The sequence below is a fragment of the Tursiops truncatus genome, chromosome X (genome assembly GCF_011762595.2).
Source record: "Tursiops truncatus isolate mTurTru1 chromosome X, mTurTru1.mat.Y, whole genome shotgun sequence".
In the NCBI taxonomy this organism is placed as follows: Eukaryota; Metazoa; Chordata; class Mammalia; order Artiodactyla; family Delphinidae; genus Tursiops; species Tursiops truncatus.
In genome coordinates, this window is record NC_047055.1 from 77,879,707 (window position 1) to 77,898,932 (window position 19,226).

At 47.1% G+C, this 19,226-nt stretch overlaps 1 long non-coding RNA gene across 1 annotated transcript; it reads right to left on the reverse strand.

Moving 5' to 3' along the window:
• Positions 1–1,348: 1,348 nt before the first annotated feature.
• Positions 1,349–18,527, reverse strand: LOC141277654 (uncharacterized). The gene is made up of 3 exons (XR_012329401.1): positions 18,181–18,527; positions 16,563–16,750; positions 1,349–7,608 (listed from the first exon to the last, which is right to left on the reverse strand). It is a non-coding gene; the product is annotated as an uncharacterized lncRNA (long non-coding RNA).
• Positions 18,528–19,226: the final 699 nt, after the last annotated feature.

A 19,226-nucleotide genomic window follows, 5' to 3' on the forward strand; every position in this document is an offset into this window, starting at 1 on the left:
GAAGCCGCTTTATCTGGGTTTCTCAGCTACCTTGAAACCAAGAACGGGCTACTCGGGGTATTCTAGCCCCTGGGGAGTGGGCTCTCTAAGAAGTAAGTGAGAACTCGGGGGCCTGTGGCAGTCTGATGTGAATTAGTGTTTGTCCATTCCCAGGAATGCAAGCATCACTGAGGGGTCCTGGGAGTAACCGGTTTCTGATCCCGGTCAATGAGTTTCTGATCATGAGCTGCCTTCCCGTAGGGCCCAGATTCAGTGACCAGCCACACCCGAGAAGAGAGAATGTTTCTGCCACTTGCTCCATCCTTTGTGGAAAAAATCTTCTGTACAGAGGAGTTAGAATGTTAGCCTAGAGGCAGTAGAATCCATTAAAAGTTTGTTTTTCAGAAGGAATGAGACATCAGAGCTATGCTTTAGAGATAAGGAATCTTAGGGGAAAGAATGGATTGCAAGGAGAGAGATTGGAGGCAAGAAGATGATTTGAGAGGCTGTCTTTTAATCCATGACAGACAACGCTGACCTGGCCTGGGGCTGTGGCAGCAGGGAGAGAACAGAGGACCAAAGTGATGGACATTGGGAGTAGAATTAACATTTGTTTTATGTGGAGGGTAAAGACAAAGACAGGATCAGAGGTGATTCCCTGGTTTCTGGCTGGAGTAACTCAGGAAATGGTCCACTGAGATAGGCCCTTAAAAATCCCTTCAATTACCAGTCAAGTAGAGCGTCCTCAGTTTCACGTATACAACCTTTGTACACTAAAGCTTTTTGTACCTCTGAGCCAAACTGAAAGGAGCATGTGAGTGAGCACAGACTACCTTAGCAAGGATACACAAGAAACTCCAAGGAGACAAACTCAGCGGCTGAGAATAGGGTGTGAATGCACTGATTATTCAAAATATAAATATAGTTTAAAATTTTAACTATATAATCAAATTTTAAGAATAAAAGCAGTACGGGATTTCCCGGGTGGTCCAGTGGTTAAGACTCCACGCTTTCACTGCCAAGGGCCCGAGTTCAATCCCTGGTCAGGGAGCTAAGATTCCACAAGCCGCGTGGCACAGCCAAATAAATAAATAAATAAAAGCAGTAGCAAGACAAGCGTGTATCACCCATCAGTACTGTCACCAAGCTCAGAATTTTTCAGTTGATAATAATAAGACAGGAGCTTCAGCAGGACAAGGCAGGGAGGGCTCTACATCCTTCCTCCTGTAGTTCTCTAGTAGGTAACTATTTGACCACAGTTCACAGCCTCTCTCTTTGTCATACACACATCCCACTGCTTTCAAGGAAAGCAAATAATCCTCAGAGACAGTAAAGTCTAAATTCCACATCTTTTGGTTAAAATGGTAAATTGTATTTATTTTACTGTAATAAAAATCATATTATATATACATATGTATACATATACATTTATACAGTACATATACATACAGATACATGCATATATAAATGAAACACTAAAAAGCTACAAGCCAAATGTCAGCAGTGAATTGTGAAGTCTGAATTGTGAGATTATGAGATTTTTACTTTCTTTGCATTTTTCTGCATTTTAAAATTTTTCTATCATGAGCACATTACTTTTTTTTTTTTTTTTTTGGCTGCATTGGGTCTTTGTTGCTGCACGCGGCTTTCTCTAATTGCCCTGAGCGGGGGCTACTCTTTGTTGCATTGCAGTGTGCAGGCTTCTCATTGCGGTGCCTTCTCTTGTTGTGCAGCACGGGCTCTAGGCGTGCGAGCTTCAGTACTTGTGGCATACGGGCTTAGTTGCTCCGTGGCATGTGAGATCTTCCTGGACCAGGGCTTGAACCTGTGTCCACTGCGTTGGCAGGTGGATTCTTAACCACTGCACCACCGGGGAAGCCCAAACACATTACTTTTTCAGGGAAAAATGTGTGTTTCTTTAAATCCACTTGAGTTTGCTTGAACAGGCTCTTTGCTTTGGCCAAGGAGGAAGCAGGCCCTAGGGGCAGATGCACGTGTGTTCCACACCAGGAATTTCTCCTCTCCAGGCCTGCCCTCCACCTTTACAAGGTGATTTCAGGCTTGCAGAGCTCATAAAGAGTCTCTCGCCCACACATGGGCATTGTCGGAGGGCATGTGCAAGGTCTCTTTGAATCTCATAGATGAATTTACGGCCGTTTCACGAGGGATTCCTCCCGATGGCTCCAGAAGCTATGTTGGGACTGTTCTACCTGACTTACAGCCAACATGTCAAGGCTGCGTGTGGCAGCAGCACAGGGCAGTGGGAAAAGTGACACAGACGAGTCAGCCGTGGAATTCTGCAGGGTGACCATCAGCCCAACACTCCCCCTCTCTGGCCCTTCCTTCCTTCATTGATAAGATGAGGGGATCATTAATTCCACATTTTAAAAGCAGTATAATTTTTTCTGAAATCGGACCCACAGTGGATTTTGAGTTGTGCATCATTTGCAAAGCAGTTTCTGTTTCTTTCTTCTGCTTCTACTGATGCAGAGACCTGAGGCCCACTACAATGCCTTGTGTAAACGCAGAACCACTAAACCTTGGTGACACAAAGAAATTGCCACAGAAACTTGGAAATTTAAGAACTTTCTGTATTGCTTTGTTGTTTGTTTTTTTGATTTTTTACTTTGAGCCAGGTCAAATTTTTAGCCTTGATGTATTTCCCTCACTGATCTTTGAAGATAGAAGGGAAGTTCCCAGAGGCCAAGGTGGGGAGGGTGATAGGCAGACAGGATGGCGGGGAGCACGGCTTAGAGTTCTGTTAAAAAACAAAATTCACCTGAGTAAATTTGAAGATCAATTGGCTTTATTCAGCAATTCATAAATCGGGCAGCATCCCATCTAGCAAGTAGAGAGGAGCTCCAAGGAATTGTACAAAATGGAAGGTTTTGAAAGGCAGAGAAGGGGTGGGACAAAGAAGTCATAAACAAAATAAAGGGTTATTTCAGGTGACAAAGGTCACCTTCCTTTTGGGGAAGGCAGGGGTCTATGTGGCAGACTACCTCACTAGTGCTGGCCAGGAAATTCCAGACTGACTGGTTAAAGTCACTTTCATGGGATGGGTTAAAACTGCATTTTGGTTACATATTAAGTCTTGGTTTACTGATGTGGGGCATAGCACAAGTGACTTCATTTTGGGCCTGTTGTTTCTTTGTTTAACAGTTCTATTTGAGTAGAATAGGCATGGCAAGAATAAACACAAAATGTTAACAGAGGTTTTCTCCCAGTGGAATTATGGAATTTAATTTCTCCAGATTATTGACAGTGAGCATATACTACAGTTTTATTTTATATTGTATTTCAATAAAAACAAATCAGTGTAAAGATTCCTAGATACTGTGAGACTCATTAAAATCATTTTGTAGTATTTTTTTCTGCAAACAAAAGATGTTTTTTCAATTAAGAAAAAAATCATTTAAAATTGCAAATGGGGCTTCCCTGGTGGCGCAGTGGTTGGGGGTCCGCCTGCCGATGCAGGGGACGCGGGTTCGTGCTCCGGTCCGGGAGGATCCCACATGCCGCGGAGCGGCTGGGCCCGTGAGCCATGGCCGCTGAGCCTGCGCGTCCGGAGCCTGTGCTCTGCGACGGGAGAGGCCACAGCGGTGAGAGGCCCGCGTACCGCAAAAAACAAACAAAAAAAAGATTGCAAATGCTTTTCTTTTTTTAATGAAAAAACAATTAGCCATGATTTTTTTCCAGTGAATATAAATTTCCCTAACAGGCTTGCTCTAAATGTTAAATTAAAAAATTTCAGTATTGTAGTGCTACCTCCATACACAATAGCTAGCGTGATTAAGAGTTAAAATCTTTCTTGAAACACAGAAAATCATTATAATGAATAATTCAAATTAAAATTTTTTTAATTCATTGTTTTCCTAAAAGTAGCTTCATATTTTAAGTACTCATTAGAAAAATGAAGCTGTAAAGTAATTTGTAAAATGAGACCATGCAAGTAAATAGGTAATTTACAAGAAAATTAATTGTCCTTCTAAATTTTTAGGTGTCATATAAAAACAAAAAATGTTAAAAATAAATTTTTACAATGGCAGAAGTGTCTAAGAGAGTGGGGGGAGGCTTCTGAGGGTAATGATACTACTACTGTATTTCTTAATCTGAGCACTAGTAATACAGGTATATTCACTTGAAAAAACTCATGGAGTTGTGCCCTTATGAAATGGGCACTTTTCTGTATGTGTGTTATTCTTCAGTAAATAATATTAAAAACAAAAAGAGGGAAGTCAATCAAAATTGAAGGTCACAGAATTTCAGGATGAGGACTGAGACTAGATTTTTCACTATTGTGAATAATCATAATAGCTAGCATGTACATGGCTGATAATTATTATATTGAACACTTACCACGTGCCAGGAATTACTCAAAGCACTTTGCATATATTCATAAATTTAATCCTTCCTTATCCTATGAGGTATGTACTATCATAATCCTCATTTTACAGATGAGAAAACTAATGTAAAGAGTGGTTAAGTAACTTGTCCAAGGAGGTTATAAAGTACTCTTTCTAAAAGTGTATAGTGAATGAGAAGAGAGAACAGTAATTCATGTAGAAAGCAGAAAGGTTTTTTTTTTTCTGTTGTTCTAGGCAGGGTTGAGTGCATTTATGGTTCGAGGAGAGAAGCCAGAGAGAGTAGGGGAAAGAGAGCAAAAGTGCTCGATCCTCCCCTGGAGGCCAGAAGGGGATGGATCAAGAACCCATACTTGTACAGTTTTGCCCAGGGAAAGACACCTTCTAAGATCTGAAGAAAGGAGAGGTCTGTGCAGTGGAGAGCCGAGAGAGCCTCACATCAGGAGATGGTGAGAGCCTTTGCTGAGCCAGAAGGAGGCCCAGAGTGGGTAAAGAAAGCTGGAGAAAACCTGCAGTGAGGATTACTCAGTGTTTATGACAGTTAAAATGATGGCAATTGCTCATTTCTGCATCCCACCTCAGGCCTGCTGAATCAGACTCTGGAGGTGGAGCCCCAGTGCCTGTGTTTTTAACAAGCTCTGAAGGGGGTTCTGATAACCCCTGAGTTTGAGACATACTGGCTTATGAGATCCACAGGCCTCAGAAGATGAAGGAAAGATGCGTCCATCCACCCTGTGAGACAGCATGAAGGCATAGTTTTCCCTGGGATTGGAACTTTTTAATAGGCTCTCCAAGTGATTCTGATATAGGTGGTCTGTGGATACACTGGGGAAATTTTGCCTCTATAGTGACAGTGACTAAGCATGTGGGCTTTGGAGCTAGATTCTACATACTACTATATATCTCCCATGCCACCTTTGGCAAGTTAGTTAACCTTTCCATGCCTCAATTTACTCATCTGGAAAATGGGGCTAATAATAGATAGTACCCACTTCGTAGGGTTGTTGTGAGGATTAAATAAGTTAATGTATGTAAAATGCTTGAAACATAATAAACACTTAATGCTCAATAAATATTAGCTATTAATGTTGCTATTTTTATTATTCACCGTAGTTGGGGGGGCCCAAGGCCACTGAAAGTATGATCTATGAAAAGTAGCTTAGGCAATGGGATGTTCAAGCAGATTCATGAAAATCACCCAGAGAGTAGAAAAGACAGTCTTGTGACCAGAGAAGAGCTCACGAGGAGACAGGAGAACGGTGGCAAAATGAGGCCTGTACCCTCTCCTGGCTGGTCTTACTAGGGTTCCTGGCTGGCAAAGACAGTCACTGACCAGGTGTACTGGAGCTACATCCTACAGAGGTAGTGAAGGAAGGCGCAGTGGGGATAGTGGGAGTGGCAGAGAGATAAAAGTGCTGGTATACCCTCTCCAGGTGGATAGGAACCAGTACTGCATCAAGGACTAACTACTTAAAACCTGCCTTGTTTTGCCTCTGGTGGGAAGTAGCAGGCTCTAAAAATGTTCTCAAAAGAACAAAAGTCCTTTATTATTCAACTGACTAAAGGCCTGCTGTTAGATTCTAAGCCGAGCCTCTTGGACGTGCACTTGGATCCCTATCTTCAGCCATGGGTTTAGGCTGATGCTTAGCCTCTTGATCTCTCTTTTTGCACATTTGCACTTAATCTTGCTAAGGTTCCAGTTAAGGGGAGCCCAGACGGCTGGGGAGAGAACTGGAACCCAGGTCCCATGAGGAGCAGTTGAAGGAGCTGGAGCTGTTTAGCTTGGAGAAGAGAAGACCGAAGGCAGTGTGGTTTCCATACCTCTGAAGGGCTGTTATAGGACAGCAAGAGCAGATGGGGTACAGGCCCCAAGGGGCAGAGCCAGGACCCATAAATGGATAGAAACCGTGGGAAAGCATATTTCAGCTCAACACAAGGAATTGACTTTCTAACAGAACTGGTCACCCATGAATCAGAATAGATACCTCATGAGGTAATGAGCTCCCTGTCACTGGAGTACAAGCTGAGATTGGATGACAACTTGATAGCAGAGAACACTGAAATGTCTGGTTAATCTTTATAGCTAAAACACTTGCTCTGTGCTTGTGTTCAACAACCTGATTTCATTCCATAACCATTGGTGTTCTTAACCTTGCTTTAGTATCCGGTAACCAGGTCATATCTAAATATACTAGGGAATGGTTATTGGGGAGCACTCTGAGTTTCTCGTAGGCCCCATGTGGGTCCATGCGTGTCTCTGCCTTCTAGCTACCATCACCTCTCCCCGCCCAGACTGCCTACAAAGTCAGATACGCTGCTCGAGTTCCCAGCTTTTTTGCTGTCCCTGAAACAGACTCATAGGCTCTTTAGGATATAGGGTATAGAGTCAATGATAGAAGGTGACAAAACAGGAAACATGGCAGGTAATCCAGAGGCCCAAGAACTTTGACCAGGTTCCCATGGCAGTTGTTAATGGTCTACTAAACAAGTGCTTCTCAAGCTTTAGTGTGCATCAAATCACCTGGGATCTTGTTAAAATGTAGATTCTGGGACTTCCCTGGTGGCGCAGTGATTAAGAATCCGCCTGCCAATGCAGGGGACGCGGGTTCAATCCCTGGTCCAGGAAGATCCCACATGCCGCGGAGCAACTAAGCCTGTGCGTCACAACTACTGAGCCTGCATTCTAGAGCCCGCATGTCACAACTACTGAAGCCTGTGCACCTAGGGCCCGGGCTCCACAACAAGGGAAGCCATTGCAACGAGAAGCTTGCACACCGCAACAAAGAGTAGCCCCCGCTCGCCGCCACTAGAGAAAGCCCGTGCGCAGCAACAGAGACCCAACGCAGCCAAAATTAAATAAATAAAATGCAGATTCTGGTTCAGGGAGCCTGAGATTCTGCATTTCTAACAAGCTTCCAGGTGCTGCTGATGCTGACGGTCCATGGATCTAAATCATTATACAAATAGGAGGGTCGTTGCTGTGGTTATAGTTATCATTGTGATTATCATTCATTGTTCTGTGGCAGAGGTATAATAAGAGTTGCAAACTCAAATGCCCATCAGCATTAATATAAATGGGTGAGAGAAGGCAGGTGTAAGACAATGAATTCTAAAGTATTTGGATTGAGACCCAGCATAGCACCAAATACAGAGGTAAGCCACCAGTCCAGGAGCTCTGTGAGTCTACATCCACTCTGCATGTGTGTGTAATTCTTTGTGAGAAGCTTCTCATCTTGATGTCAGTTTGGTAGAGGTCCCAGGGGTTCTGAGAGGGAAACAAAAAGTGAAATCAGTTGCTCTTCAGGTGCCGCTGGACTCCCTGGGGCCTAGACCACCCCCTTTTTGGCCCAAGTGAAGGCCTCCTTGGTACTTTGCTCAAATTCCTCCCTTTGAAACAGAGGGCTCATTTTTCTTCATTCAACACAATGAGCAATGGGTGTCTCTATTTCAAGCCCTCCCCCTCCTACATGTACATTAAACAGAAGGTTTGCTGCAGTCATTTTTAGCCAGTAGACTACAGGATAGAACCTAGGTCAGAGGGCTAAGAGGCGAACTGGGCAAAGGCCAGAGTCAGGCTCTGGGCCACAGGAGAGTCCCAGACCAGTACTCTGTCCCTAGGTTTGGGGAGAGAAACTCCTCTGGAAAGGGACATGATGATTTCTCAAGCTGTCACTCAAGCCAGATCAAAGGATCCCTGTGAACATTTGCCTTTGCTCTGAATCTCCCAGATGGAGGAGATCTTAGAGAGTGCCATTTAGTCCAGCTCACCACTGCCACCTCCCACCCAGCAACACCTTAATGTCTTCTCTATTCCCCAAGCATATTTTTGAGTTGGCCTTTATTTTCCTGAGTGAGCTTTCTTCCCCAAACAGAATTTTATCTGCCAGGAAAACACTGTTCTTGGGCTCAGTTCTTGGGTATAAGTTAGTCTTCAGGGAGTGTGAGCTCTTTAAGATTTCAGGGCCTAATGTCTCTGTCAGGGTCAGGTGCTAGAAGTCACAGTTCTCAGTGAAAGTATTGTTCTTCCACAAGAGGCCCATCCAGTAAGAAAAATGGCAGTAGGGCAAAAGACTTAAGCCCAGGTGTATAATCAGGGATAGGAAACCCCACCTCAACCCCCTTGGTACCCTTGGGAAGTGGCCCTGGAGAGTAAAACCCAGCTTATTCTACAGAAGAGACAGGACGTTTGTTGTGCTTCATTTTCTCACACAGCCCCCAACCCTCTTTCATGATGCAAGCACCAATACCTCCCCGAAAGGGATTGTGCTGACTTTCAAGAGTGAGCATCCCATCATTGCACACGAACTGGGCACAAAGCCAAATGAGCCAAGAGTGGGAAATATGGAGGATGGCAAGAAGGGAGAAGCACTCGGAGAATTAGCTGCCTCCCCCGAGGAGAAGGAAGGCTGCTTCCAAGGCTCTAGGGCATATGCCTCTCACGCTTTGTTCTGGACACATAGGAGGAGTCTATCCCCCCAGGGGCATCAAGTGAGACCTCTACCAGCCTGTCTCTCCACACCCTTCCCCTTAACTTGCACCTCTGTGCTGGATCAAGGCTGATTAGAACTTAGAGGAGCTGAGGTCTCTGCCAGCTGGCCCTTCACAGGTGTGATGAGAATAGTGATGGCCGCCCCAGCTGGGCATGAAGGTAGGCCCCAGGATGGAGAACCAGAAGGACCCAGTTGGGTCTACTCCCAGGTGGACTGCTGCTTGGTAGGAACGTCCAGCTGTTGCAGAGAGACTGAGTTGAACTGCGGGAAAAGCTTGCTTTGGGAATCAATCCCATTATGTTGCAGTTCAGCTCCCCCACTTTCTAGCTCTGCGACCTTGACCAAGTTACTTCACTGCTCTGTGCCTCAGTTTCCCCATCTGCGAAAACAAAGAGGTACCTACCTCTTAAGTGTACCGTGAGGATTTAATGAGGTATTTGTAAAAGCACCTGACACGGAGCATGTGCTCAATAAGTGTTTCTTCCCTTTCCTTGGCTTGGCAGAATATGTTTACTGAGGACAGGTGAGATCCACAGAGGCCAGCCCTATCCCTTGGACTGTTGTCAAACTGGAGGCCTCTAGATGCCATGCCCAATAAACAAAGATAAGACCAGAAGAAGGCTAAGTAAAGCTGCTGTCTGCCTGCCTGCCAGCATAACAGTGTCCTGCCCATCAAATCCATCGTTGATCCTCTTGGATCCATCCATGGGCATGTTTGAGGGAGTAATACCTCTATGCCAGGCTTGTCATAGTCTGGTCTTCTGGTGACCAAAAGCAGTCATTTGCAAGACAGCTGGCCTGAGGAGCGGCTTTTCTATGTGAAGTTAACTAGTCCATGAAGTAGTTGGAACTTTGCTCCCTCCTGCATTGAGCCCCCACAAATCCCCACCCCACACCCTTCTCCTAGCTAACCCCTCCTCCTGCTGGCCTCGACCTGAAACATTAATTCTGCAGGGAAGCCTTCCAGACTACTAAACTAGGCCGAGTAGCTGTACTTTCCCTGAGAACTTTGCACACCGACAAGTAATGAAACAATTGCACATTTCTGTATAAAGACTGTTTTCCCCGCTAGACTGGAAGCTCCTGAGGGAGGGACAAGGCCTGTTTTGTTCAGCTCTATAACCCCAGCATCATGGTATGTGCTCAAAACATTTGTTGACTGATTAGACGATGCCTGCAGTCCCTCTCAGTCTTAGGATTCTAGGGTCACACAGGTAGGCTGTTCCTCTGCAACCCGCAATGGCAAGGCCGTGGCTAACTAGCCAGAGTCAAGTCTGAGAAGGGTTTGGGATACCCTGAAATATGACCTTTTTTTCCCCTCTTTTTCTCTCCTTTCTCATCACCATCTCTATTGAGGTGGTGACAGAATCTTGAGCAGCCATTCAGCCTCTGCCACAGTGGAGGCGCAGAATTAGCCAGCAATCCTAACAGGTCTTCTGAGCTCTGACAAAGGAGAGCAAGCCAGGATACACGCAGCACCAGCTCTGGGTGTTTCGGATCCCAGATCAAGGTCCTAAGTCCTGGGTGACAAAGATAAAGTCCCTAATTGCCCAACCTGGCATACAGTCTGTGGCTGGCAGATGTGTAGGAGAGGCCTGGATCAGAGAGTCACGATAGCTCAGACTCTGACTGCCGGGAGAAATGTGGTTTCTGGAGTCAGAGGTCAAGAAGCTTCCCTCCCGCTGAGAGCTGGAGGAGAGTTCCAGAATGAACAGGAAGTTCAGCACAGAGAGAGCCAGCCGAGAGGCAGCCCTGAAGGAGCCATCCATCAGAGGCTCAGATTGCAACTGCTCTTCTGTGCGTTGGCTTAAAAAATCAAATTCCATTCTAGACAAATTTCCTTATTGCATGCAAGCTGCTCTAATTTCAAGAATGTCAAATATGTGGCCAAACGCAATTACACTTTAAGCACAGCACTCACTTGAAGTATAGCACAAATTTCTAAACCAATTTTAATCACATTACAGAGAGGGCAGACATGCTCAGAAATCTGAAATTCCACCTTATCCAGAGAGCCTCTCCTGATTAGTTAGAAGAGTGGCCAATTTGCTGGCTCTGCCCTGCCTATTCTCTTGTTCTCTCTCTGCTGTCAGGTATGCATTTATCTATCCTTATTCTTGTACGTAATGTAGATGTGTTTGTCGATTATTCATTCTGCCCTGGTTACCTGTTGGCTTGGTTAATCACATGGCTTTATGCCTGAGCAGCCTTTTGGCTGTTTGTTTCTGGTTCCCCTCTGTGAGCCTAGGCCTGGCTGTGGATTCCTTTCATGCAGGGCTTGCCCCAGCCCCAGCCCTGCCCAGGTGTTTAATAAGGGTTCTTTGAGAATGAAAGCTCTAGGAGCCATAGACCAGACCAGGTGGTGTCTGGGCCAATACGTGGCAGTGAGTCCAAGCTCCCCAGAATGTAGGCATAGGTGATTTCTGTCTGGGCATTGGGTCCAAGCACCTTAGCATCGCTCTGGTCTTGGAGACTGGCACACTCCTTGTGGGCCACCATCACTAGAGATGCCTGTATATATTTTTCTGCCATGGGGTGGCTGGAGAAAGGACCATCTGGGTGCTCCCTACGATTCCCAACCCACTGACCAAGACCTGAAGGAATCACACTCGGGGCGGGGTGGGGGGGCGGGTGGCTGATAGTAGGGAGACCAGAAACTAGCCAGTTACAGGGTCTGCAACTGACCTTTGGAGTTCTTCCAGGTGGAAAAATCTAGGTTGCTGATCGCTGGGTTGCCCCAAAGGCTTCAGGACAATCATTCAGGTGGGAAAGGACTCCAGGCTCCACAGACAGCTTGAATCTCATGCTCACTTGTTCTTACTGGCTCGTGTGTGTGTGTGCGTGTGTGTGTGTGTGTGTGTGTGTGTGTCTGTCTGTCTGTCTCTGTCTCTCACTTGCACTCTGTTTCTGCCTTCAACTGTATGTGTGTGTGTGTGTGTGTATGTGTGTGTATACTTATATACCGTCTTCTCCTTTCTCTCTCTCTTTTCTCTCTTTCTCTGTGTCTCAGTCTCTCCTCTCTTGCTTCATTTCTATTTGTGTACATGTGTCTCTTTAGTTTCTCTGTATCACTATCTCTCGCTCTCTCTTCTCTCCCCCTGTCTCTTCCACCACCACTCATTCCTCTCTCTGTCTCCTCTCTGTCTCTTTTCATCTGTCTCTCTCTCTGTGTCTGTCTGAGTGTGTGTCTCTCTCTCCTCTCTCTCACTCTTTGTTCACTGCTTACTTCACATGCCCAGATACAGAAACACCCATTTTTTCCCTTTGACAAACCCACACATTTAAAAAGGTAATTTCACTTAGAAATGAAGGGAAAGGAATCTGACCCAAAGCACAGATGCTGCCTCAGTCAGGATGCTAAACCAAGCCCCTTAACTCTTCTTTTTCTTTTTTTTTTTTTTTTCTAGTATGCGGGCCTCTCACTGTTGTGGCCTCTCCCATTGCGGAGCACAGGCTCCGGACGCGCAGGCTCAGCGGCCATGGCTCACGGGCCCGGCCGCTCTGCAGCATGTGGTATCTTCCCGGACCAGGGCTCAAACCCGTGTCGCCTGCATTGGCAGGCAGACTCCCAACCACTGCGCCACCAGGGAAGTCCCCAACTCTTCTTCTGGTGTGTGTTGAGATCACAGGGCTTGAGCTCCCACAGAAACTGCTGTCCTCCCAGAACCTGGCTCACTGGGGTATTCACGCATTGGATGACAACTTCCTGGGGCCGGTATAATCAGATGGAGGAGTTGGGAGATGAGGGTAGACTCGATGGAGTAGATAACAGACTTTTAAAGTCCATCCCTGATGTGAGATTCTGGGATTCTGGGATTTTATGCCTGTAACTTACTTGAACCTGAAATAATCCGACAGTATTCAGTTCTGGGCTTCATACATTAAGAGGAACAAACTAGAATATGTCCAGAGGAGAGTGAGTAGACTGGAACAGGGACTCGAGACCATGTCACCATCTCACAACTGACATGAATTAAGTGTCTACTGTGTGCAAGACACTGGACTAAGCACTGGCCATACAGAGATTAATAAGGCGCAGGCTTTTGACTTCACAGAGTGACCCAATCTAGCAATATGAGTTTAATAATAATAGCCCACACTCACCAACTGCTTCCAATATGCCAGACACTGTTATAAGATTTTTGCATGTATTATCTGGTTTAGTCCCCATTTTACAGGTGAGGAAACTGAGACACAGAGAAGTTACATGTGGTGACAGTTTAGTACCTGAAGATTTATTGAAAGAGTTAGGGCTGTCTAGCCTGGAGAAGAGAAGATTCATAGGTCTCTTGTCTTCAGACTTCTGTCAGAGTCGAAGAGAATTTGGATGTGGACCCAAAGGGCAGAGCTGGAACCCAGGAATAGAAGCAGACTTGGACTCAATACAAGGAAAAAAAATCTGTCTTAGGAATCACAGTGGTCCGTGGCTAGAACAGGCTTCCTGGGGAGGGAGAGGGATGTCTAAGCAGAGGCTGCATGGCCATTCAGGAAGTGGGGAGGGGAGGATGTGTCTAAAGTTCTCTTGTAGTGCCAGTGGGCTGGCACATCTCCATTTTCTGGCTGCACAAATGTGGGGACTTCCATGGTGGTGCAGTGGTTAAGAATCCACCTGCCAATGCAGGGGACACGAGTTCGATCCCTGGTCTGGGAAGATCCCACATGCCACAGAGCAGCTAAACCCGTGCACCACAACTACTGAGCCTGCACTCTAGAGCCCACGAGCCACAACTACTGAGCCTGCACGCCACAACTACTGTAGCCTGTGTGCCTAGAGCCCGTGCTCTGCAACAAGAGAAGCCACTGCAATGAGAAGCCCATGCACCGCAATGAAGACCCAACGCAGACAAAAAAAAAAAAAAAAGACCCAAATGTGATACCTTTAAAGTCCTCTGGGAATCCACACTTCAGCTGCTAGAGAGAAACATGTCTCCCTCTGTACACAGGAAGCCCCCTGTGGCCTACTTATGGTTATCTTCCTTCACATGTTTCTCAATTCTCTTAGCCCCCTCCAAGAGGTTTGGGCCGTGCCTTGCAAAAGAATCCCACCCACAGTCTTTCCCCGTAGTTTCCTACTCAGGCCTTGGGCTGATATTGTTGCTGTGGAACTGCAGACCAAGAGCCAAGCAATGACTCTTTCTCAGTAGGGTGGTCAGACCACACCAGATGACCAACAGGCCAGTCACCACCAGCCAGGTCCACATAGCCCAAAGGCTCCCATGCCTCATACACGGTAAACTATGGTCACCCATTAGTCAAGCCCAGCAGCTGTTCTGCTACCAGGATAAATACTATGGCCTTCCTCTAAGTCTGGCCCTAAGCAGAGCATCCAGCAGTGGAGAAGATTGCTAGAAGTGGTCAAGCTCGTGAGGTGGTCAGGCACAACCCTCAGGGTCACCCCTTTCACAGCTTGCAGGCTCTGGTAATGAAGGTCCAGACTGGCCAAGGGATAGCAGCCAAGGCCCTTGGTTGGGAAGGCTGCTCAGCTTGTAGCCAGAGAAGTCAAGGCACTGAGCTCCTGTAGGCAGGGAGGCTATGCCTGGGAGTCCCTCATGCTATTGTCGTACAGAGAGAGCTTCCACGAAGAGAAGTGCAGGCCTCGGAATGTCCCTGCAGTTAAAGTCAGCCCCGTATTACCCGAGAGGTCCAGGGATCAAAGGGTGGCAGGGGCAGATTCCTGAATGTAAGACCCTGGGCTTCATCCACAAAGGCCCAGCTGCTTCACTAGGAAGACTGCCCTGAAAAGACTTTGGGCGGGGGGGCTTTTGAGGGGCTCTTCCCCCATGGCCCCATGCCTCCAACACAGGTGCAACCCCTTGTTCCCCAAGTCCATGGCTCCCAGCCTGGGCATAATCTCAAAGAACCAGGTGGGCAATGACTAAATAATATTCCCCCAGAGATCCAGAGATGTCAAGGGCAGAAGGACACTGGAAAAGTAGGGACCAGCCTCAGAACTGGTGATGCCATGGGGCAGTGGGTTATCACATTCTGGAAACAGTTCCAGGCCATTATGAGGTGCTGGAAGGGCAGGAAGCCTACCAAGGAAGTCTCCTGGGAATGCTGCCTACTTAGGTCAAGTGGGATATGCCAAGATAATGTGTTCAGGTTGGATGTTATATCATGGTACCAACTGCAACCCCCAAAGCTGGGGATAGGGGATTTGATTCTAGGAAGGCCAGGGAGTTGTCAGAGAGGTTAAAATAGAGGAGATGGTATTGGGTGGGTAGAAGCGGGAAGGTACTCAGTCAGTTATGACTCGAGTCTAATACCTGAGACTGGTGTGCCCTCAGGTATGGATAACTGCAGGCCACTGGGGCTCAAGTGGAGCTGCCACAGGTTGGGAGGCTGAAGGTGGAGATGCAATGAAGAGAATTCCTGGCCGAGATGAGCTCCTACAGCACGGACAAGCCAGCAAATTTCCAGAATGTAGCTGTTGCTCAGGTTGATGCCCAACAGAAAAGGGGATCCAAGAAGGCACCCCAAGCCAGGTGAGTCATGTGGTTGTCTGAGAGATTTAGGCTCTCCAGTGAGCTGAGTTTGGTCACCTGGTAAGCAGTCATGTCACTGATGAGGCAATTGGCTGAGAGGTCCAGAACCTGAGGGTGACACAAGAACTGGAGTGCTCTGTCGTTAGCCAGGCAGTTATGGTCCAGGAGACTGGATGCCAGGGTGAGGGAGCTGAGCCAACAAAGCTGGTCGAGGGCCTCTGAGGCCAGAACCTCCAGCTGGCTACACCTAAAGTCCAGGCTTTGGTCGGGTCTCAGTTGCACCATCCCCTCTAGGGCTTTTACAAGGTTGTGAGAGAGGTCGAGTTGTTCCACACTCACTGATAACCCTGCCAGAAAAGTTTGGAAGCCAAGGCCCTGGCAGGAAACACTCAGCCTGGCTGTCAGGGTGGAGGAGAGAAAAGAATATCCTGTGAACTAGACAGAGTGGGGTGGAGTTGGGGAGGAAGAGCCAAACCCCATTTACACACACACATACACACACACACACACACACACACACACACACACACACACACACACAAGGTCTTGAGTACCTCCCTTGGCACTGTCATATACATTACCTCACTCCAAGAAACAGGAGTAGTTTTTCCTGCTTTATAGATGATGAAAGAAGTGCAGAGAAGCAAAGTGACCTGCCCAGTGTACAGGATTTTAACCCAAGTCTGGCTGACTCAAAGCCTATGCCCTTTCCACTATTTATCTTGCCTCCTTGAGCGAATCTTTTTCTAGTTCAAAAAGCCCTTGTTCTCTATGGCAACAGGAAATTTGTTTCTATACATGAATGAACCAGGCAATCCTACAGTACAGTACAATCAATACAATCCTTGAATGTTAGAGCTGGAAGAGACCTTAGAGACCATTTCTCTCTGACAATACTCTCATTTTATAGCTGGAACAACAAAAGGCTCAGAGAGGGGAAGAGGTTTGTCCAAGGGGACAGCAAACCCGAGTCTGAGTCTGCCCGCTCACCCTGTTTTCCAGGAGCTCACCAAGTGGGGGTGAAGAAAGGAGGGAGAGGCAACAATGAATCCATGTATAGATTCCTTAGGTAGACACCGCCTACCCCTGGTTACTCTTTTTTTTTTTTTTTTTTTGGAGATGGGGCATCCACCCAGGACAGGAGAAACCTATTTCTAGCCTTTTCTCTTGGAAAAAAGGTCAACCAGGGGGGTTCTCCTCCCACCCCCCAACCCCACCCCACTCCCCACCCCAAAATAACTTACTGGGTACAAATGCATTTTGAGGTTAAAAACACATGGGTCGGGCTTCCCTGGTGGCGCAGTGGTTGAGAGTCCGCCTGCCGATGCAGGGGACACGGGTTCGTGCCCCGGTCCGGGAAGATCCCACATGCCGCGGAGCGACTGGGCCCCTGAGCCATGGCCGCTGAGCCTGCGCGTCCGGAGCCTGTGCTCTGCAACGGGAGAGGCCACAGCAGTGAGAAGCCCGCGTACCGCAAAAAAAACAAACAAACAAACAAAAAAACACATGGGTCTAATTCCTGACTTACCACTAACTAACCTAATAATCTTGGGCAAATTCTACCATTTCCCTGAGCCTCAGTTTCATCCGTAAAGTGATGACACTAATACCTCCCTCATTGGGTTGTTGTGGAGATGCAATACAATGACATCTACAAAGCACTTAACACAAAGTACCCGTATATAAGTATTCATTTGTCCCTTTCTTACCCACCACAAACTCCTATGTTTTCACCCCAGATTTGCCAGGGAGGCAAAAGTCCCCAGCATGGAGAAGATAGCAGCCTTGGGGCAGAGGGGCAGAATTTCTACCACTGCCCATGAGGTGCACAGACAGCAAGGCCAAAAGCAGGCTGAGTTCTGAATGGCCCTTGCTGTTGGACTCCTTTCGTTTTCTTCCAAACTGTGGGCCTGGGCTGGACCTTGGGTAATTTTAAATAGTCCCATGCCGAGTAGGAAGTACTGATAAAAGGTGGGAGAAGCAAGAACCAACAATTCTCCCTGGGGAAAGATAATGCAGAGAAGGGGGTGAAGGTCTTCGAAAGTGAAAAGGAAATAGAGGAGAATTGCTGGGCTCTCCTACCATATTGGCGTGCCAGCAAATGAACAAACTGGGATACCTTCTCTGACTGGCTTATAAGTTTCCCTCAGTCCTTGGGGACCATTACAGGGAAACCCCTGAAGTGGAAGGGAAATCCAGGCTCTGAGTAAATTCACCAGCCTCTCAGCGGTTGTGTCATGGGACTCCGGCTTAGGGATGAGAGGGAAGTCAGAGGATGGGGTCCACGCTGAATCTGGGATAGGCCCCTACCACTTGGCAGGTATTGGGCTAGGTGCCCCTCCCTCCAGTCATTCAATTAATTGGTGCCAGGTGCTACGGAGAATAGAAGAGCCTCAAGTCTCACCTGTATTTAAAAAAAAAAACAACTGTACCATAATTTCCTTCTCTGGACCTAGCACTCCTTCCTTTTTCAGGCAAGCTTTTAGAAAAACTTGGTTGCTGATTTCTTCCTCTGAAAAAAATCCATGGTCTTCATCCATTGTTCTCTATCCCCACTACTTCTCCAATCTAAGCCCAGCTAATCTCTAACCCGCCTCCAGTCTCTGCCCTCCTTCAGGGCAGCTGAATCTCCAAGGCAGCAAGTGTAACCATCATTTCCTTGCTTTAAATTCTTTGATGGCTCCCCACTGCATGCAGATCAGGTCCCAATCTTCTTCTCCATGAGGCCCTTTGTGATCTGGCCCCTGTCTTTCTTTCTTGTCACTTCCCCACAGGAAACATGCATTTCAGCCATATTAACTACTTACAAGTTAGTCAGGGATATACACATACTGTTTCACGCCTTTCTTTATTTGCACATACCATTCTTTCTTCCTGGGATTCTCCTTCCAGCTTGACTGTCTGGCAGATTTTGACCTGACCTATGAGCTACAGCTGAAACGTAGTCTCTTATGCAAAGACTTCCTGGATCTCTCACCTTTTCTTGGCTTCAGCCTTCTAGTCACCTAAGCGGCACCCTCCTCATACTCCCTAGTCAGTTCTTGTCATGTCAGGTCTTATTTATCCCCACCCCTGCCCCTGATTTTTCTTCAATTGAGCCTTCTTCCATACCAGGCACTCTGCTAATGTTGTATACATACATTATTCCATTGAATCTTTCTATCACCCAGTGAGTCTGGAACCATTATTATCCTCATTTTGCAGCTGAAAACACTAAAGCTTGAAGAATCTGGGTCAGTTACCCAACATCACCCAGGATACAGGGTTAATAAGCAGCACAGTAGAGATTGAAACCCAGGCTGACTCAAAAGGCTTAACCCTGGCACTAAAGTACCTAGCCTTTACCCCTTTAAGGAGTGTAGTAACACCCCTTAAGGGAGAGGCTTGCTGGGCTGGGCAGAAGTGGAGACGAAATCTCTTTAGGTCCATGTTCCCTGATGTCCTAGAGGCTGCAGACAGTGACCTTGGAGCAGCCCAGTGGCTGCTATCTATGGTTTCTTCCATTTGAGACAGAAAGCAGAGGGGGATAGGAAAGAAACTAGTACCTTTCTAAGGAGAAAAAGATGCAAAGCTTCAGGTACTAACACTGCCTACTTCAACAGCTCACACAAAATCCCCTGGCCAAGCCTTGGCAGAGAAGGTCAAACAGTCCTGGGCAAGACTGACAGGCGGCAGGGAGAAAGCTGGAGGTGGGGAGCGGGGGCGGGTGTGTGTGTGCGTGTGTGTGTGTGTGTGTGTGCGTGCGTGTGTGTGTGTGTGTGTGTGTGTGTGTGTGTGTGTGTGTGTGTGTAAGCAAATGAAGCCAGAGTTCAGGCTCCAGCTGCCACCTGGTGGTCAGCCTTAGAAAGGCAAGTAGATGGGGGCTGGCTGGAGCCCTGTCTTGGCACAAGCTACAGGGCAGAGAGACT